Raw genomic sequence first — 22,238 nt, forward strand, 5'->3', positions numbered from 1 at the left:
CCGGGGCCTGTTCCAGTGGTGGGTGACGTGAAGCCTGATTCTCTGCTATGACATGAAGACTGATTCTCTGCTGACATGAAGCCAGATTCTCTGTTACGGGACCTCTCTCCTCTGCCTGGGTGCCTGGGCCTAAATATCTGACAATGGACTGTTCCAGTGTTGGGTGACGTAAAGCCTGATTCTCTGCTATGACATGCAGACTGATTCTCTGCTGACATGAAGCCAGATTCTCTGTTACGGGACCTCTCTCCTCTGCCTGGGTGCCTGGGCCTAAATATCTGACAATGGACTGTTCCAGTGTTGGGTGACGTAAAGCCTGATTCTCTGCTATGACATGCAGACTGATTCTCTGCTGACATGAAGCCAGATTCTCTGTTACGGGACCTCTCTCCTCTGCCTGGGTGCCTGGGCCTAAATATCTGACAATGGACTGTTCCAGTGTTGGGTGACGTAAAGCCTGATTCTCTGCTATGACATGCAGACTGATTCTCTGCTGACATGAAGCCTGAATCTCTGTTATGGGACCTCTCTCCTCTGTCTGGGTGCCGGGGCCTAAAAATATCTGACAGTGGCCTGTTCCAGTGGTGGGTGACGTGAAGCCTGATTCTCTGCTATGACATGAAGACTGATTCTCTGCTGACATGAAGCCAGATTCTCTGTTACGGGACCTCTCTCCTCTGCCTGGATGCCTGGGCCTAAATATCTGACAATGGACTGTTCCAGTGTTGGGTGACGTAAAGCATGATTCTTTGCTAGCACATGCAGACTGATTCTCTGCTGACATGAAGCCTGAATCTCTGTTATGGGACCTCTCTCCTCTGTCTGGGTGCCGGGGCCTAAAAATATCTGACAGTGGCCTGTTCCAGTGGTGGGTGACGTGAAGCCTGATTCTCTGCTATGACATGAAGACTGATTCTTTGCTGACATGAAGCCAGATTCTCTGTTACGGGACCTCTCTCCTCTGCCTGGGTGCCTGGGCCTAAATATCTGACAATGGACTGTTCCAGTGTTGGGTGACGTAAAGCATGATTCTCTGCTAGGACATGCAGACTGATTCTCTGCTGACATGAAGCCAGATTCTATGTTACGGGACCTCTCTCCTCTGCCTGGGTGCCTGGGCCTAAATATCTGACAATGGACTGTTCCAGTGTTGGGTGACGTAAAGCATGATTCTCTGCTACGACATGCAGACTGATTCTCTGCTGACATGAAGCCTGAATCTCTGTTATGGGACCTCTCTCCTCTGCCTGGGTGCCGGGGCCTAAATATATGACAATGGACTGTTACAGTGGTGGGTGACGTGAAGCCAGATTCTCTGCTATGGCATGAAGAGACTGATTCTCTGCTGACGTGAAGCCAGATTCTCTGCTATGGGACCTCTCTTCAATTGATATTGGTTAATTTTTATTTATTTTATTTTTATTTTTATTCATTTCCCTATCCACATTTGTTTGCAGGGGATTTACCTACATGTTGCTGCCTTTTGCAGCCCTCTAGCTCTATCCTGGGCTGTTTTACAGCCTTTTTAGTGCCGAAAAGTTCGGGTCCCCATTGACTTCAATGGGGTTCGGGTTTGGGACGAAGTTCGGGTCGGGTTCGGATCCCGAACCCGAACATTTCCGAGAAGTTCGGCCGAACTTCTTGAACCCGAACATCCAGGTGTTCGCTCAACTCTAGTAGAGACCCATCATGTAAAAATACTGTCCGACAACGCTACCACCGTAGCCTACCTAAACCGACAGGGGGGTACCTGAAGCAAAGAACTACAAAAGTTGTCAGGGGAAATCTTCAGCTGGGCAGAAAAAAATATAAAGTCCCTGGTAGCGGTCCATCTGAAAGGCAAGGAAAACAGAATAGCAGACTATCTCAGCAGAGAGGTTCTAAAAGTGGGAGAGTGGTCACTAGATCCCAACATGTTCAAGCAAATATCTCTCAAATGGGGGTTACCAAAAGTGGATCTCTTCGCAAATCAGAAGAACAGACAACTCGAGTTATTCGGTTCCCTCTCCAGCAGGGATCACCCACTAATGGTGGATGCCCTGTCCTGTCCGTGGCCGAAAGATCTCCTGTATGCATTTCCCCCGTACAGTATAATTCCGAAGGTGTTAATAAAGATAATAGAAGAGAATGAACAACTAATATTAATCGCTCCATTCTGGCCAAAAAGGTCCTGGTTTCCCCTCCTCTACAATCTGTCGGCAGGTCAATACTGGTCTCTCCCGTCATATCCGGGACTACTACGTCAGGGCCCGGTACTCCATCCAGAGGTAGCAAGTCTTCACTTAACAGCATGGAAAGTGAACGGGTCCACTTACAGCAAAGAGGCCTATCAGAATCCGTAATATCTACCCTACTATGCAGTAAAAAGGCCTCTACCTCACAGATCTACAGAAGAACATGGGAAACATTCCTAGGATTTGCAGGAGACAGAATATACCACAAGCAGGAAGCTAATATTCCACTTATACTGGACTTTTTACAGGCAGGCCTTGACAAAGGTCTCAAACCCGACACCATTAAGGTGCAAGTCTCAGCATTAAAGGGACACTGACAGGGCCAATAAGCATATTGAGGTATATATATGGCAGTACAGGTCTTATAATGGGTATTACAATCATCTAAGTATCCCCCCGTCCACATTATACATACAGTAAACTTAAGTTTTATAACCTGCTCCAACGGTCTTCAATCTGCCCAAGGGGCGGCGTTTCACCTCTCTTGCGCCCAGCCAGCCTCCCCCAACTGCCGCTTTGAAGCGCCGCCCAGCTCATGAATATTCAGTTTGCTGGGCGGCTTCTGCGGTCCCCGCTCTGAAGCGCTGCGCTTAACAGCGCCCTGCGCATGCGCCGGATCTTGTGAAGTCGGGGACAGTAAGCGCCGCCCAGCGAAGTGAATATTGATGAGCTGGGCGGCGCTTACTGTACCGGACTTCACAAGATCCGGCGCATGCGCCGGGCACTGTTAAGCGCAGCGCTTCAGTGCGGGGACCGCAGAAGCCGCCCAGCAAACTGAATATTCATGAGCTGGGCGGCGCTTCAAAGCGGCAGTTGGGGGAGGCTGGCTGGGCGCAAGAGAGGTGAAACGCCACCCCTTGGGCAGATTGAAGACCGTTGGAGCAGGTTATAAAACTTAAGTTTACTGTATGTATAATGTGGACAGGGGGGATACTTAGATGATTGTAATACCCATTATAAGACCTGTACTGCCATATATATACCTCAATATGCTTATTGGCCCTGTCAGTGTCCCTTTAAGTAGCTTCCTTGACGTGAAATTGGCAGACCTACCGTTAATAAAGAGATTTATAAAAGGAGCATTCAGGAAATGCCCATTTATTCATTCGACCATTCCTCTTTGGGACCTGAATCTAGTATTAGAGGTTTTAATGGGAGCACCCTTTGAGCCTTTAGAGGAGATCTCACTTAAGCTTCTGACCTTAAAGACTGCCTTTCTGCTGGCGATAATATAAACCAAAAGGGTAGGTGAGATTCAGGCCTTTTCCTGTAAAGCACCCTATCTCACAGTATTAGAGGACCGTATCATTCTTAGACACACCCCAATGTTTCTACCCAAGGTGGCCTCAAAATTCCATCGCCAACAGGAGGTGTCACTCCCATCCTTTTGCGAAGATCCAGCCTCTGACTTGGAGAGAAAATACCATAATCTGGATGTCAGAAGATGTTTACTAACTTACCTGGAAGTCTCAGCGGCATTCAGGAAATTGGACCATCTCCTCCTTCAGTATCAGGGCCAGCACAAGGGATCAGCGGCAAGCAAGAGCACTATATCCAGATGGATCCGGAACACCATCGAGTTCTGCTACCTGCAGAGAAGCTTGACCCCTCCTAAAGGGATCAAAGCACACTCTACCAGAGCGGTATCGGCCTCATGGGCGGAAAACGCCTCTGCCTCAGTAGAACAAATATGCAGAGCAGCTACATGGAAAAATCCAAGTACTTTCTTTAAACATTATAAATTAAATGTACTCCAAAATTATGAGTTATCATATGGCAGAAAAGTCTGCAGTAGTCCCACCCTAGAGTTTATTTCTCTATTAATCCTCCTGAAGTGCCGTTGTGGAGGCGCCAGGGAAAAGAGACGATTACTCTTACCATTAGTTGGATTTTCCAATAGCCTCCACAACAGCACTGGATTCCCTACCCAGGTTGTATAATTAATGTGGGAATGTTATGTTACTTATGTTATGTTATCATTATATCAATACAGTTCTTGAACTAACTAACCGAGTCCTATATCATTAACTGAAGCAGGTAAGGGGAGGGGGCCTTTTAAACTTGAGCTTCTACATTGTTTCCTGTCCTGGGGAGGCGGGGACACCCTCCTGGAGTGCCGTTGTGGAGGCTATTGGAAAATCCAATTACCGGTAAGAGTAATCGTCTCTTTTCCACCTGCACTGTGAATGTTTACATGGTGTGTTTAATAAAAAACATGGTAACATTGTCTATGGTTATGACTTACCGTATATTTTGCCCCTATAAGACGCACTTTTCCCCCCCCAAAAGTGGGGGGTGAAATGCCCCTGCGTCTTATGGGGCGAATGCTGCCATTTTACATCGCAGTCTGCGATGTATCAGTTGGAGGGGAAGGTGTCATGCAAATGCGGCGGGGCTGGTGCGGTCACTGTACTCCGACCCCACCGCTCACTTCCTTAATGCCTAAACCTTTTATTATAATAACTTTAATTGAAGTTCCGATCCCCAGCCCCATCTGTACTACTTACTAAATGTCCTGGCAGAGCAGGGGGTGGCCGGCCGTAACTCACTGATGTCACGTGCCTGTGCCGCCTACTTCATTCATAAAGTAGGCGGCGCAGGCATGTGACATCAGTGAGTTACGGCCGCCCGCCCTGTTCTGCCTGCTACAGGACATTTTAGTAAGTAGTACAGATGGGGCTGGGGATCGGAACGTCAATTAAAGTTATTATTATATAAGGTTTAGCAATAAAGCAGTGAGTGAGCGGCGGGGCCAGAGTGAAGTGACCGCACCGACCCTGCCGCATTTGCATGACACCGGCCCCTCCCACAGGTTTAGCTCCGGTATATTAGGGCATCTGTGGATGCCACTATTATGGGGTGGGGGATATGTGGATGGCACTGTTACGGGGTGGGGGATCTGTGGGTGACACGTATATAGCAGTGCCATCCACAGATCCCCCTCCATAACAGTGCCATCCACAGTTCACCCGCCCATAACAGTGCCATCCACAGTCCCCCCCCCCCCATATAACAGTGCCATCCACAGATCCCCCCATATAACAGTGCCATTCACAGATCCCCCCCATATAACAGTGCCATCCACAGATCCCCCCCCCATATAACAGTGCCATCCACAGATCCCCCCCATATAACAGTGCCATCCACAGATCCCCCCATATAACAGTGCCATCCACAGATCCCCCCCATATAACAGTGCCATCCACAGATCCCCCCCCATATAACAGTGCCATCCACAGATCCCCCATATAACAATGCCATCCACAGATCCCCCCCATATAACAGTGCCATCCACAGACACCCCACCATATAACAGTGTCATCCACAGATTCCCCCCCATATAACGGTGCCATCCACAGATCCCCCCATAACGGTGCCATCCACAGATCCCCCCCATAACGGTGCCATCCACAGATCCCCCCATAACAGTGCCATCCACAGATCCCCCCATAACAGTGCCACCCACAGATCCCCCCATAACAGTGCCATCCACAGATCCCCCCATAACAGTGCCACCCACAGATCCCCCCCATATAACAGTGCCATCCACAGATCCCCCCATATAACAATGCCATCCACAGATCCCCCCCATATAACAGTGCCATCCACAGACACCCCCCATATAACAGTGCCATCCACAGACCCCCCCCATATAACAGTGCAATCCACAGACCCCCCCATATAACAGTGCCATCCACAGATTCCCCACCATATAACAGTGCCATCCACAGATTCCCCCCCATAACAGTGCCACCCACAGATCCCCCCATAACAGTGCCACCCACAGGTGCCACCCACAGATCCCCCCCCCATAACAGTGCCACCCACAGATCCCCCATAGTAGTGTCATGCACAGACCACCATTAGTTCAAAAGCGCACCTTTTGGTTAAAAAATTTTTTTTCTCATTTTCCTCCTTAAAAACCTAGGTGCGTCTTATGGGCAGTTGCGTCGAATAGGGCGAAAAATACGGGTAGATGAAGATCAGATCACATTTTATGACCAATTTGTGCAGAAATCCATATCATTCCAAAGGGTTCACATACTTTTTCTTGCAACTGTTCATAATTCCCTCTAGCTTAACGAAGGCCCCAGATCCCCAGCTGAAGAAAAACAGCCCCAAAGTATGATGTTGCCATCACCATGCTTCACTGTGGGAATGGTGTTCTTTTGTTTAGGGATCGACTGATTATCGGTTTTACCGATATTATCGGCCGATATTCAGGATTTTGACCGTTATCGGCATCTATTTTGCCGATATTCCGATAACGTATGGGGAACACAGATCGCGCTGCTGACAGCGCTCTCTGTGTTCCCTCAGCAGCACAGGGGAGAAGGAATCAGTGTGTCCCTCCCCCTGTGCTGCCGCCAATGAGAGGAGAGGGTACAAGAGGAGGGGAGGGGCTGTGGCCACTGCGCCACCAATGATGTTAACTTACTCATTCATTCATATACAGGAGGCGGGAGCTGGTTGCAGAATCACATAGCCGGCTCCCGACCTCTATGAGCGGTAGCCGCGATCCGCGGTAGTTAACCCCTCAGGTGCCGCGGATTGCAGCTACCGCTCAGAGGTCGGGAACCGGCTATGTGATTCTGCAGCCAGCTCCAGCCTCCTGTATATAAATAAATGAGAGATTTATCTTCATTGGTGGCGCAGTGCGCCCCCTAAGTCCCCCAGTATTAATAATTGGTGGCGCAGTGCGCCCCCCACCCCAGTATTAATCATTGGTGGCACAGTGCGCCCCCACCCCCACCCCAGTATTAAAAACATTGGTGGCGCAGTGCGCCCCCCCACCATTAATCATTGGTGGCAGTGGCCACATGGTCCCCTCTCCCCTCCTCCTATCGGAGCCCCAGCAGTGTAAGTCTGGGGCTCCGATCGGTTACCATGGCAGCCAGGATGCTATTGAAGCCCTGGCTGCCATGGTAAGCTACATGCTGCTGTGTGCACAAAGCACAGAGCAGCAGGGACAGTGTGAGATCCTATTCACCCTGATAGACATCTATCAGGGTGAATAGGACAAGGGTTCTAGTCCCTAAGGGGGCTAAAAGTTTGTAAAAAAAAATAAATATATATATTAAGTATAAATGAAAAACAAAGATTTACAAAAAAAAATAAAAAATACACGTTAACAATAAACATATTCATTTTCAGCAGATTTATGTAGGAAATGCTTTTGTCTTGCCACTCTACACCCATAGCCCAGACATATGAAGAATACGGGAGGTTGTTGTCACATGTATCACACAGCCGATACTTGCCAGATATTCCTGCAGCTCCTTTAATGTTGCTGTAGGCCTCTTAGTAGCCTCCAAGACAAGTTTTATAGTGGACACAGACCCCTGATCGTGCCCTGCAGCATACAGTGCCCAGTGCAGCACAGATTCGTCTGGTGGAGGCACGGAGGGAGCCGCATTGAAAGCCACACTGGGAATCGGGAGCGCCGAGCCGCATCGGAGGTCTGGGTGGAGGACCTTCTGCATACCCAGACGCAGCAGATCGGTGGGAAGTAAAGGGGGAACAATCGGGAGGCAGCGGGCATAATACCTGAGGTGGAAAAGTGGGGATCGGCCACACCCGCAGGTCCCCTCGGTTTCCCATCAGTCTGCCATTTTGACAACACCTCCGCAGCGCGAGGAAGGAGCCCAGTTACAGGTTCCTGCCTAAGTAAACTGTGCAGCATCCCTCCTCACTATACTACTGTCACGACCATGGTTATGGTCGTGACTCAGGATCCGCATGCTGTTGCCTGCGGTTTGGTTTTATTTTCAGCCACAGGTGAGGGCCGCTAGTATGTTGCCTCACTTGTGGTTGCCACTTGCAACATGTGGTTGTATTGCAGTTTGGCAGCCTGAGCTCGTGCTGGGCAGCTTGCTGCAATGTGCATGCGGTTGCACCTGGCAACCTGCATTTATATGTGTGCACATTCCCTGTTTGGTGTGCACAGGGTTTGAGTTGTGTGCACTTTCCCTTTAAGTTGCTGTCTTCCCTTTCCTGGTGTGAGAAGGGTTAATTCCCTTCCTAGTGTGTGTCCACTGGGTGTGTCTGTGTGGGTGTGGCTACTTGGGCATATATAGCTTCTGTTGTGTTTCAGAAGCTGAGGGGTACTCCAGCCTTGTAGTGGGCTGGAGGCACCCTCCTGGTCTCAGATACCATCTGCCTGTGAGGGCCACCCTTGTGGTCATAGAATGTGATACCCGATGTTATGAAGATGCGTTTGTGTTATTTTTATTTATTGCAGCGTATGGTTTCCTGGGTTCCTGTGTGGTGTGTGCTCTGTCTCTTGTGTTGTTGTGGACAGCAGCACTTATACTTGGGTTCCAGGCTCTGTGTCTGTGGCAGGTAGGTGTGGTACTAGTTGCACTTACCTGCCATTGCCATATGTCTGTTTCTGTTCCCCTTTCTTTATAGCTTGGCCACTTTAGACTCCTGTTTCTCCACGTCCAGGAGGAACGGGCTGTCTACCCAGCTCCTAGTTCAGGGATCGGCGGAGGGTCAGAAGGGATCCGAGGTTCCTGAGCATGAGCCCTCCTACCTTCAAGGGCGGCTCATGCAGATAGGAGTCAGGGTCAGATTAGGGAAGCTCTAGGAGGTGACCTGCTCCCTAATTCTGTGGTTCTGGCCAAGTAGCAACCTTTCCATCTTCTGGCATCGCACGGCTGAGGGTTTTCCCGATCCTCAGCCGTGACAACTACGCAGACGCAATCTTTTGCATAAAAGCACCAAAGAGGTGATTATAGACTGTCTGACAAGATAACCAGATCGCTGCTTTGCGCATAACAGTATAAGATAACTCCAGGGAGCATACCCTGAACTTGCCAGCATATTTACTATAGTAAAATACACTGTACCTCATGGAGCCCTGGAATCTGCCTCCTCAATTGCTTGCCGGTTACTATTTTCATATAACAATGGGGCCACAAAAAAACGCAGAGTGCTACTGAAAAATTACGCGAGTTCACTAGACAACCGAAGAAGGTGCGCGGTCACCACTACCGCAGCGGAATATGCACACCAGAGCAAGCACAGCATCGCAATTGGCAACTACTATAACCTCCTCTGAGGACCATGAAGAGTCAACCCTCAAACAAGTATCCGCACATTCTGCATGTAAGATTTACTGCAGGAAAATTGGATGAAGTGAAGATTGATCTGGCACTGCTACATCAAGACCTGCATAACCTACGAGAAAGAGTACAGCATACCGAGGAGCGTGTTTCACGCATTGAAGATGCTACTGCCACTGTTCCAAGATCTATATCTGACCTCAATACTAAAGCAGGGCTCTGAAAACAGAAAGCAGATAACCTAGAAAATAGGCTCCGTAGAAACTACATTAGAATCATTGGCTTGCCCGAAAGAGCAGAAGGTCGCACACCAGATGAGTTTATAGAAAAATGAATGAAGGAACTTTTTCCAGATGCAGATTTCTCCTCTGCATATGCGGTTGAAAGGGCTTACAGAATACCAGCAAAACCTCCTCTACCGGGATCCCCACCTCGTCCCATGCTTGCTAGGTTTCTCAACTGCAAAGACAGGGACAGGATACTGGCTTTAGCCAGAAGACGGCAAGAAATTAAATTTGACAACGCCAGGGTATCCATCTTTCCACACTTTTCCATGGAATTACAGAAACAATGTACCGCTTTCATGGATGTCAAGAGGCTTCTGAGCGAAGCCAGCATTCCATACTCCATGGGCTATCCTGCAAAACTCAGTGGTGGACGGCAACAGAGCAGTCTTCTTTACCTCTCCTGGAAAAGTCTCTGAATGGCTGACCTTACGGCAAAGATCTCCAAGATGTTGAGACTTTTAATATGCTTAAGGACTAGTCTCCAGATGACTTCAACAAATTGGTTTGATTTACATATGTTGTGATATATTTCACTGCAGTTTCTTGATTACATCAAGTCTTACACTAACTAATCATATAGGGCATTAATGACTATACACAAATACTTAAATGGACACACCAATACTGTAGATGCAGCCCACATGCTTCTGCCAATCACCATCGTAGGCAGAGGCATCCTGGTTTTACTGGCCTACAGTCTGGAGTAAAAATAACTCCAGACATACTACTACACTTGCAGTTGCATGACGTTAGGAATTTTAGGTTGTTTTTCTGGTTCTACAACAGCTGTTTTATCAGTTTATTACTGTTATATATGATACTGTCTCACATTGATACACCCACTACGCTATGGTCCACTCCTGATAACACATGTTTGCTTTGGAGGATATGGCGGAGCTTAAAATATTATCGTGGAATGTCAGGGGATTGGGTACACCGCAAAAGAGATCCATGGTACTGACCTTTGTCAGAAACTCTAGTCCACAGATCCTCTGTCTCCAAGAGACACATCTTACTGCCAATACATTGCAGGTCTTAAAGAGGCCTTGGGTTCAATGGACAGTACACTCTTATCATACTTCATCACGAGGGGTATCCCTGCTAATACATAAACAATTACTCTGGGAGGTGAAAGATCTAGTCACTGATTCAGAAGGCAGATATGTCTTTGTTCACTCTTATTGATGATATACAATATACATTAGGCATTTATAATCCCCCTCCCGACTCTATGCAGGTTTTGCACCTAGCAGCTACTTTTGCGGCTACCTATCCACAGGCCAGGGTAATTTGCATGGGAGACCTAAACATGATGTTAAACTCTTCTCTAGATCGCTTTCTGGATCTGGCAGACGCCGGGACCCCCTCGTAACTCAACAGATTCCTAACTGAATTTAGATGGGTAGACCTCTGGAGCACTAAATACCCCAGAGATAGGGTATACTCCTGCCACAGTGGCGGTCACAATTCCCTAACCTGAATAGATTATATGTTGGGCAACGAGATTGCGATGCTAAATCTCCGATCTATAATATACCTACCTAGGGGGATATCAGATCATTCACCGATACTAGGTACCTTAATGCGTGGCACTCCTTCCGTAATGTATAGAATGAGCATACATCCATTGTTCTACATGCAGATGAACCCAATTTAGCTCTAGTCTGGGACACTTTAAAGGCGTTTCTTCGCGTGCTCCTACATTCCAGTATATCCTATATAAAAAAAAAAGACACTAAATGCTTGGAATTGGAGCTAGAATCTCAGTGTACTACACTGGAGCAGCAATATATATAACAGACACCAATAGGAATGCTTGGCTCCAAGCAGGCAGACATTATCTGACCATCCTTAAAGAAAAAGCAAATAGAATTTTTTTTTTTATGAAACGGGCAGCGTTTGAGCTGGGCAATCACCCAGCCAAACTACTGGCCCAATTAATCCGTCATAATTCACCCTCATCAACAATTTTAGCAATCAAGAATTCTGCAGGGCAAGAACTCTGCAAACAAGAAGAGATTCTTCACACTTTTACATGTTTATATAAAGAATTATATGGATCCATTATAACAGCATTTGAAACAGAGGTAGCTACGTATTTAGAAGACATACCCCTCCCCCAACTTACTATTGCTCAACGAGATCAATTAGACCTACCAGTTAGCTTGGAAGAAATATATCAAGCCCAGATGGGCTCCCAAAAGAAGTATATGCCAGGTATGCAGAGGTACTGGGCCCTCAATTGTTATCCACTGTCCATCCGGCACTGGAAATGGGACACTTACCAGAATCATTTATGGAAGCCACTATTATACTTTTACTCAAACCAGATAAAAATCCTTTAGAATGTAGCTCCTATAGACCCATAGCATTGCTCAATGAAGATTATAAAATTCTGACCAGAATTCTAGCTACTCTCCTAAATCAGGTAATCCCGTCATTGGTCCACTAGGACCAAACGGGATTCATGCCAGGGAAGTCTACTACTGAAAATATTAGACTGGTTCAGGTCGTTACGCAGATGGGATACTCTTTGACTATGGATTGGGCCTTGGCCTCACTAGATGCAGCCAAGGCATTCCATTCTATAGAATGGGCCTACTTGAATAACTGCCTGAGAGGATTTGGGATATTGGTCCACAGTTCCTCAGATGGAGTGCTATTCTATACAGTAACCCGGTAAGCAGGCTATTGATAAACGGGGAATTATCAGAAAGTTTCCCTCTTTACAGAGGAAAAAAGACAGGACTGCCCCTATCCCCACTTTTGTTTGCACTGGCGGTCGAGACGCTAGCAATCAGGATTAGAAGCAGCAACAACATAACTGGAATATCCATGGGGGAAAAGTCCGTATAGGACTATATGCGGATGACATGATTTTATATTTATCATCACCTGACACATCCCTTAGTAATGCAGTGGCTCTGATTGACAAGTTTGTGGAGTTCTCAGGTCTACGAATCAATTGGGAGAAATCGGTATATATGCCGTTGGGCAGGGAAAATTGGACTGGTCCTTCCCACGTGGGACAATTGAAAGTGGTAGATACATTCAAGTACCTGGGAGTACATATCACAAAAAAATATCCCCAGGCCCTGTCACTCAATATTCATTCCTTAACTGAGCAGATCAGGAGCAAGCTTCAAAGTTGGAAGACATTGCCTATCTCAGTAGCTGGGCGTATTCATTTAATTAAAATGATAATTCTAGGCTCTGTATGCCCTTCAGCACTCAGAAGTGCACATACCTAAATCTAAATTTCCTCACTAGAATTTTTACAGTCGGGTCCATAAATATTGGGACATCGACACAATTCTAAATTTTTGGGCTCTATACACCACCACAATGGATTTGAAATGAAATGAACAAGATGTCCTTTAACTGCAGACTGTCAGCTTTAATTTGAGGGTATTTACATCCAAATCAGGTGAACGGTGTAGGAATTTCAACAGTTTGCATATGTGCCTTCCACTTGTTAAGGAACCAAAAGTAATAGGACAGAATAATAATCATAAATCAAATTTTCACTTTTTAATACTTTGTTGCAAATCCTTTGCAGTCAATTACAGCCTGAAGTCTGGAACGCATAGACATCACCAGACGCTGGGTTTCATCCCTGGTGCTGCTCTACCAGGCCTCTACTGCAAATGTCTTCAGTTAAACATAGAAACATAGTTTGTTCTGCTTGTTTTTGGGGCATTTCCCTTTCAGTTTTGTCTTCAGCAAGTGAAATGCATGCTCAATCGGATTCAGGTCAGGTGATTGACTTGGCCATCGCATAACATTCCACTTCTTTCCCTTAAAAAACTCTTTGGTTGCTTTTGCAGTATGCTTTGGGTCATTGTCCATCTGCACTGTGAAGCGCCGTCCAATGAGTTCTGAAGCATTTGTCTGAATATGAGCAGTTAATATTGCCCGAAACACTTCAGAATTCATCCTGCTGCTTTTGTCAGCAGTCACATCATCAATAAATTCAATAGAACCAGTTCCATTAGCAGCCATACATGCCCACGCCATGACACTACCACCACCATGCTTCACTGATGAGGTGGTATGCTTAGGATCTGAGCAGTTCCTTTCCTTCTCCATACTCTTTTCTTCCCATCACTCTGGTACAAGTTGATCTTGGTCTCATCTGTCCATAGGATGTTGTTCCAGAACTGTGAAGGCTTTTTTAGATGTCGTTTGGCAAACTCTAATCTGGCCTTCCTGTTTTTGAGGCTCACCAATGGTTTACATCTTGTGGTGAACCTTCTGTATTCACTCTGGTGAAGTCTTCTCTTGATTGTTGACTTTGACACACATACACCTACCTCCTGGAGAGTGTTCTTGATCTGGCCAACTGTTGTGAAGGGTGTTTTCTTCACCAGGGAAAGAATTATTCGGTCATCCACCACAGTTGTCTTCCGTGGTCTTCCGGGTCTTTTGGTGTTGCTGAGCTCACCGGTGCGTTCCTTCTTTTTAAGAATGTTCCAAATAGTTGTTTTGGCCACACCTAATGTTTTTGCTATCTCTCTGATGGGTTTGTTTTGTTTTTTCAGCCTAATGATGACTTGCTTCACTGATAGTGACAGCTCTTTGGATCTCATCTTGAGCGTTGACAGCAACAGATTCCAAATGCAAATAGCACGCTTGAAGTGAACTCTGGACCTCTTATCTGCTCATTGTAATTGGGATAATGAGGAAATAACACACACCTGGCCATGGAACAGCTGAGAAGTCAATTGTACCATTACTTTTGGTTCCTTAACAAGTGAGAGGCACATATGCAAACTTTTGTTATTCCTATACCGTTCACCTGATTTGGATGTTAATACCCTCAAATTAAAGCTGACGGTCTGCAGTTAAAGCAAATCCATTGTGGGGGTGTATAAAGCCAAAAATGTTACAATTGTGTCGATGTCCCAATATTTATGGACCTGACTGTATATGGTATAGATCCCGTGTTAAACTAAGCCTTGATACACTAAAGCGCCCAGAGGGAGGCATGGCTTTACCGAACTTTTATATCTTATTATCTAGCGGGCCAGCTGAGGCTCATTAATACATTGAATACATCTGAAGACTTACCCACTTCAGAGAACTTTTTAAAGTGCTACCTAAATTGCTACACGCTATGGTCCATTCTGGAAATACCTCCTAAATTCCAGAAACTGCTGCTGCTGCATAGACTGGCACAGACTGATTGGAAAGAGGCTAAATTATTGACCGACTTTACTGACCTAGTCTCTGAAATAACTCTGTGGGCTAACCAAACACTGCCACATACAGTACAGACCAAAAGTTTGGACACACCGTCTCATTCAAAGAGTTTTCTTTATTTTCATGACTATGAAGGCATCAAAACTATGAATTAACACATGTGGAATTATATACATAACAAACAAGTGTGAAACAACTGGAAATATGTCATATTCTAGGTTCTTCAAAGTAGCCACCTTTTGCTTTGATTACTGCTTTGCACACTCTTGGCATTAATCTTGATGAGCTTCAAGAGGTAGTCCCCTGAAATGGTCTTCCAACAGTCTTGAAGGAGTTCCCAGAGATGCTTAGCACTTGTTGGCCCTTTTGCCTTTACTCTGCGGTCCAGCTCACCCCAAAACATCTCGAATGGGTTCAGGTCCGGTGACTGTGGAGGCCAGGTCATCTGGCGCAGCACCCCCATCACTCTCCTTCATGGTCAAATAGCCCTTACTTTCAAAGTTTTCCAAATTTTTTGGCTGACTGACTGACCTTCATTTCTTAAAGTAATGATGGCCACTCGTTTTTCTTTACTTAGCTGGTTTTTTCTTGCCATAATACAAATTCTAACAGTCTATTCAGTAGGACTATCAGCTGTGTATCCACCTGACTTCTCCTCAACGCCACTGATGGTCCCAACCACATTTATAAGGCAAGAAATCCCACTTATTAAACCTGACAGGGCACACCTGTGAAGTGAAAACCATTTCAGGGGACTACCTCTTGAAGCTCATCAAGAGAATGCCAAGAGTGTGCAAAGCAGTAATCAAAGCAAAAGGTGGCTACTTTGAAGAACCTAGAATGACATATTTTCAGCTGTTTCACACTTGTTTGTTATGTATATAATTCCACATGTGTTGATTCATAGTTTTGATGCCTTCAGTGTGAATCTACAATTTTCATAGTCATGAAAATAAAGAAACCTCTTTGAATGAGAAGGTGTGTCCAAACTTTTGGTCTGTACTGTATGCAAGTGGTTAGGGGAGCGGACAGATGGCAGTCAGCAGAGGTCAAAGCCACTGGAAATATATATAACCAGGGAGTGTTAATGACGTTCGAGGCTCTAGCTCAGAAATGCAACATCCCCCGTACTCGCTTTTTTTTATACTTACAACTTAGATCAGCCATACAGCGTAAATTCCTGCCCACCAACACCACAGTTTCTAAGTACCCACTCATAGGAATCATCAAAACTCAAGGACCCAGAGGACTAGCTTCAGTAATCTACAGTCGTGGACAAAAGTTTTGAGAATTACATAAATATTGGAAATTGGAAAAGTTGCTGCTTAAGTTTTTATAATAGCAATTTGCATATACTCTAGAATGTTATGAAGAGTGATCAGATGAATTGCATAGTCCTTCTTTGCCATGAAAATTAACTTAATCCCAAAAAAAACTTTCCACTGCATTTCATTGCTGTCATTAAAGGACCTGCTGAGATCATTTCAGTAATCGTTTTGTTAACTCGGATGAGAATGTTGACGAGCACAAGGCTGGAGATCATTATGTCAGGCTGATTGGGTTAAAATGGCAGACTTTACATGTTAAAAGGAGGGTGATGCTTGAAATCATTGTTCTTCCATTGTTAACCATGGTGAAACCTGCAAAGAAACGCGAATTGCAGAGGTCCTGAAAAAGAAGGGCCAACACTGCAAATACTGACTCTTTGCATAAATGTCATGTAATTGTCGATAAAAGCCTTTGAAACGTATGAAGTGCATGTAATTTTATTTCACTACATCACAGAAACAACTGAAACAAAGATCTAAAAGCAGTTTAGCAGCAAACTTTGTGAAAACTAATATTTGTGTCATTCTCAAAACTTTTGGCCACGACTGAACTCACATTTAGTACAAGCAAAGGTCAGAGCTAAACCCCTCATGGTCATAGATAAATGGAAAAGACTGATACCCGCACTCACAGATAAAGATATAACAGATTTATTAGAATCGCATTTACAAGTATCACCAGCAGTTAATAATAAAATGATTAAACTATATATTATTCACCAAACATATCTCACACCACCCAGACTGTGCAGAATGGGAAGACCGTCATCCACAGCATGTCCAAGGTGTGGGGAGCTGGAGGCAGATTTCTAGCACATGATGTGGAGATGCAGCCCGATTGCCGCATTCTGGGGGGAATTGACTGCTTTTCTTTCTAACTTGCTGCCGGTCCAAGTGGCCTGTACCCCCGAATTTGCCTTCTGGGAATATTAAAAGAAGATAACTGGGATCACTACATGACTATTCTTATAGAGTCACTATTTATGGCACGTAAATGTATTTCTTTAAGATGGTACAACCCCAATACACCGACCTTGTCCATGTGGAAATCACAGGTGAATCAGATTCTACCATATATAGTTTTGGTGTTTAAACACCGCAACAAACATAAAAAATTCTACAGGGTTTGGGGCCTATGGTGTGGGTCACCCCACACAATTTACTCAACCTCGGGACTGTGACCAGCATTAACAGCTCGATGGTCCATGGCGCAATCAGTTTGATGGGGTCACATGATTGTATTATACACTGCCTGTCAAAAAAAATTGACACCAAAAATGCCTTTAGCTTTGATTACGGCACACATTCGCTGTGGCATTGTTTCGATAAGCTTCTGCAATGTCACAAGATTTATTTCCATCCAGTGTTGCATTAATTTTTCATTAAGATCTTGCATTGATGATGGTAGAGTCTGACTGCTGCACAAAGCCTTCTCCAGCACATCCCAAATATTCTCAATGGGTTTAAGGTCTGGACTCTGAAAATTATGTCTCATGCTCCCTGAACCGCTCTTTCACAATTTGAGCCCAATGAATCCTGGCATTGTCATCTTGGAATATGCACGTGCCATCAAGAAATAAAAAATCCATTGATGGAATAAGCTGGTCATTCAGTATGTTCAGGTAGTCAGCTTACCTCCTTCTTGGAGCACATTCTGAACTTAGACCTGACCAACTGCAGCAACCCCAGATCATAGCACTGCCCCCACAGGCTTGTACAGTAGGCACTAGGCAGGATGGGTGCATCACTTCATCTGCCTCTCTTCTTACCCTGATGCCCCCATCACTCTGGAACAGGGCAAATCTGGACTCATCAGACCACATGACCTTCTTCCATTGCTCCAGAGTCCAATCTTTATGCTCCCTAGCAAATTGAAGACTTTTTTCTGGTTTGCCTCACCGATTAGTGGTTTTCCTACGGCTACACAACTGTTCAGTCCCAATCCCTTGAGTTCCCTTCGCATTGTGCGTGTGGAAATGCTCTTACTTTCACTATTAAGTTAAGTTCTACTGTTGTTTTTCTTCGATTTCATTTCACCAAACGTTTAAGTGATCGCCAATCACGATCATTCAGGATTTTTTTCCTGCCACATTTCTTCCTCGAATACGATGGGTCCCCACTATCCTTCCAGTTTTAATAATGCGTTGGACAGTTTTTAGCCCAATTTTAGTAGTTTCTGCAATCCTTAGATGTTTTCTCTGCTTGATGCATGCCAATGATTTGACTCTTCTCAAACAGACTAACATCTTTTCCATGACCACGGGATGTGTCTTTCGACATGGTTGTTTAAGAAATGAGAAGCAATTCATTGCACTAGTTGGGGTTAAATAACTTATTGCCAGCTGAAAGATAATCGCCCATGCAGTAATTATCCAATAGGAGGCTCTTAACTATTTGCTTAGTTAAATCCAGGTGGCGACTTTTTTTTTTGGACAGGCAGTGTATATTGCAAAGACAGTCAAGGAAATAGAGGGTTCGCAGTAGCGCAGTGGGTGATTGGAGTAACAAGATTAAAAGATTTGCTATACCTGTTTGTATAATAATATGTAACAAGAGTGTATAATGTCACTGTTATTTCTTTGATGTTAATAAAAGTTTAAAAAATCTGATCCTTCAGTGCAAATGCTGCACCCTCTTGTTTAGATTGGGCCAACTATCTATATACCATATACAGTGTGGTTCTAAATGGTGTGTGTGGCCTATGAGGAGTGTGTGTATATGTACAGTGGATATAAAGTCTACACACCCCTGTTAAAATGTCAGGTTTCTGTGATGTAAAAAAATTATACAAAGATAAATCATTTCAGAACTTTTTCCACCTTTAACGTGACCTATAAACTGTACAACTCAATTGAAAAACAAACTGAAATATTTTAGGTAGAGGGAAGAAAAAATATAAAAACAAAATATGGTTGCATAAGTGTGCAGACCCTTAAACTAATACTTTGTTGAAGCACCTTTTGATTCTATTACAACACTCAGTCTTTTTGGATATGAGTCTATCAGCATGGCACATTTGGACTTGGCAAGATTTGCCCACTCTTCTTTGCAAAACACTCCAAATCTGTCAGATTGCAAGGGCATCTCCTGTGCACAGCCCTCTTCAGATAACACCACCGATTTTCAATCGGATTCAGGTCTGGGCTCTCGCTGGGCCATTCCAAAACTTTAATCTTCTTCTGGTGAAGTCATTCCTTTGTTGATTTGGATGTATGCTTTGTGTCGTTGTCATGCTGAAAGCTGAAGTTCCTCATTATGTTCAGCTTTCTAGCAGAAGCCTGAAGGTTTTGTGCCAATATGGACTGGTATTTGGAACTGTTCATAATTCTCTCTAGCTTAACCAAGGCCCCAGTTCCAGCTGAAGAAAAACAGTCCCAAAGCATGATGCTGCCACCACCATGCTTCACTGTGGGTATGGTGTTCTTTTGGTGATATGCAGCGTTTTTGCGCCAAACATATCTTTTGGAATTATGGCCAAAAAGTTCAACCTTGGTTTCATCAGACCATAACACCTTTTCCCATATGCTTTTGGGAGACTTCAGATGTGTTTCTGCAAAATGTAGCCTGGCTTGGATGTTTTTCTTAAAAAAAGGTTTTCGTCTTGCCACTCTACTCCATAGCCCAGACATATGAAGAATACGGGAGATTGTTGTCACATGTACCACACAGCCAGTACTTGCCAGATATTCCTGCAGCTCCTTTAATGTTGCTGTAGGCCTCTTGGTAGCCTCCCAGACTAGTTTTCTTGTTTTTTCATCAATTTTAGAGGGACGTCCAGTTCTTGGTAATGTCACTGTTTTCTCCACTTGATGATGACTGTCTTCATTGTGTTCCATGGTATATCTAATGCCTTGGAAATTCTTTTGTACCCTTCTCCTGACTGATACCTTTTAACAATGAGATCCCTCTGATGCTTTGGAAGCTCTCTGTGGATCATGGCTTTTTCTGTGGGATGCGACTAAGAAAATTTCAGGAAAGACCAACTAGAGCAGCTGAACTTTATTTGGGGTTAATCAGAGGCACTTTAAATGATGGCAGGTGTATGCTGACTCCTATTTAACATAATTTAGAATGTGATTGCTTAATTCTGAACACAGCTAAATCCCCAGTTATAAGAGGGTGTGCACACTTATGCAACCACATTATTTTTTTATTTTATTTTATTTTATTTTTTTCTTCCCTCCACCTAAAAGATTTCAGTTTGTTTTTCAATTGAGATGTACAGTTTATAGGTCACATTAAAGGTGGAAAAAGTTCTGAAATGATTCATCTTTGTCTCATTTTTTTACATCACAGAAACCTGACATTTTAACAGGGGTGTGTAGACTTTTTATATCCAACTTTTTATACCAAGATAAATCCAATTATGTGGATAGGGAATATGTTTAAGTATGTGATTGGTGAGCTACTACTATTCATGAAAATGAGGTTCCCGAGTACCCATAATGAATTGAGTAGTGATTGAGCATGCCTGCTGTAGCTCCATTCATCCTCTATAGGGCTGCCTGAGATAGTTGACTGTAATCTGCAACCTCATCCAGCCCTATAGAGAATAAAAACAATGGCAGTGTGCACTCTTGACCGCTGCCTCTCCATTAATTAGAGACTTGAGAACCCATTCTTGTGATTGGTGGGCATTGCAGCAGTTGACTTCCCACTAATCAGTACTTATACCCCTATCCTGTATTTCTTAACACCTCCTTCATGACAGCAGCACAGAAAGTTGACTCCATACCCTAACTGGGGATGGGAAACCCTCATTCACCAGTGTTTTCCTGTCCCTGCTGGGGTGTACCGAGAGATTTTGCTGAAAGTAGTCGCCCTACAGCAGAGGTTGATTGGACTCCCTTCTCCTTTCTAGTTGTTTAGATCTCCTTGGATGTCAGAAAAATTTACTCTGCTCTCCTGTGTCACCAGGGAGGCTGTGGGCGCCTGACAAACTCATAGCTACCTTCCCCATGCAAACCCTGATGCTTTCTTCAAGACCTTTTCCAAATCAATGGTACTAACATCAAGACACACTGAAAGGAGGTTTGTCAGATCTCAGCGACCGCCTTTAAAGCAACCCTGATCTGAGAACTGCTTCTGTATGGAGTAGACCTGAAAGTTTTTATTACTTCACTTCAAAGTCATTTCTGAAGTGAATGGTCTCTCCTCTTGCTCTGAAGAGTCAGTGTGAACCCCAACCCAGTAAGTCTTCTGCTTAACGGCATGCATTCGGGCTTTCCATGTTTTTTTTTTTTTCTTTTTTTCTCCCTTCTGTTCTCCCACCATTGTATGGTAACACTGATGCCCCAAAATTAGAGGAAACTCATATGTCCAAATTTGCCATCTGCAACATAAAGTTGACTGCCATAAACAAGAAACCCGTCTATTAGGTTTGTACAGAGGAAATTCTTAAAGAAACCACTCACTTTAAAGGGGTTTTCTGGTCTGCATTAACATCCTTTAAAATAATCATTTATGAAGCTGGCTGTAATTTTGTATTTATTTTCCCTTTAGTGCTGTTATCTTCCGTTCTGGTCGCATGACCATGTCCATGCAGCTCTTATTTATTATGATGTTTTGTCCATACAATCTGCTCTTGTTAGCCCCTACCTCACCTGCATAGAAAATAGTCCCTCACATATAGCCTTAGAGATTCATATAGTGTGTAATCACCCCCCCCCATTTGCTTATCTACTGTATATAGAGATGTAGATTCTTTGAATTTAGAAGCATGAATGGATGGTGTCTGGACCACTCACCATGAGATCACTACACCAGCACTGAGCGGAAGCTTCTGCGCATGTTAGTCCATCACTAAATGCAGGAGAAAGTGGACCAGAACTTCAGCCACAGTAGAAACATCAGGGGACGCTACCAGAGAGATTTAATGTACATTAAAAAAATGAAAATTTTTATTGCTTGTATGTTACTGACAAAGCTGCTTTTAATTAAAGCCTTTAAGATACAATCTGGTGCTCCGAATCAAAGTACTCCCCAGGGGTTAATATCCACGCGTGGCTGGGAGACTAGACGCTGACACATAGATGGTCAATGCAATCTCTACTTTATTACAGAAAGTAAGCGGTATATACATCTTCAAAAAAGGGCAGTACTTTCTGAGGCCCAGGCATT

This window comes from Bufo bufo, chromosome 3, assembly GCF_905171765.1.
Source record: "Bufo bufo chromosome 3, aBufBuf1.1, whole genome shotgun sequence".
In the NCBI taxonomy this organism is placed as follows: domain Eukaryota; kingdom Metazoa; phylum Chordata; class Amphibia; order Anura; family Bufonidae; genus Bufo; species Bufo bufo.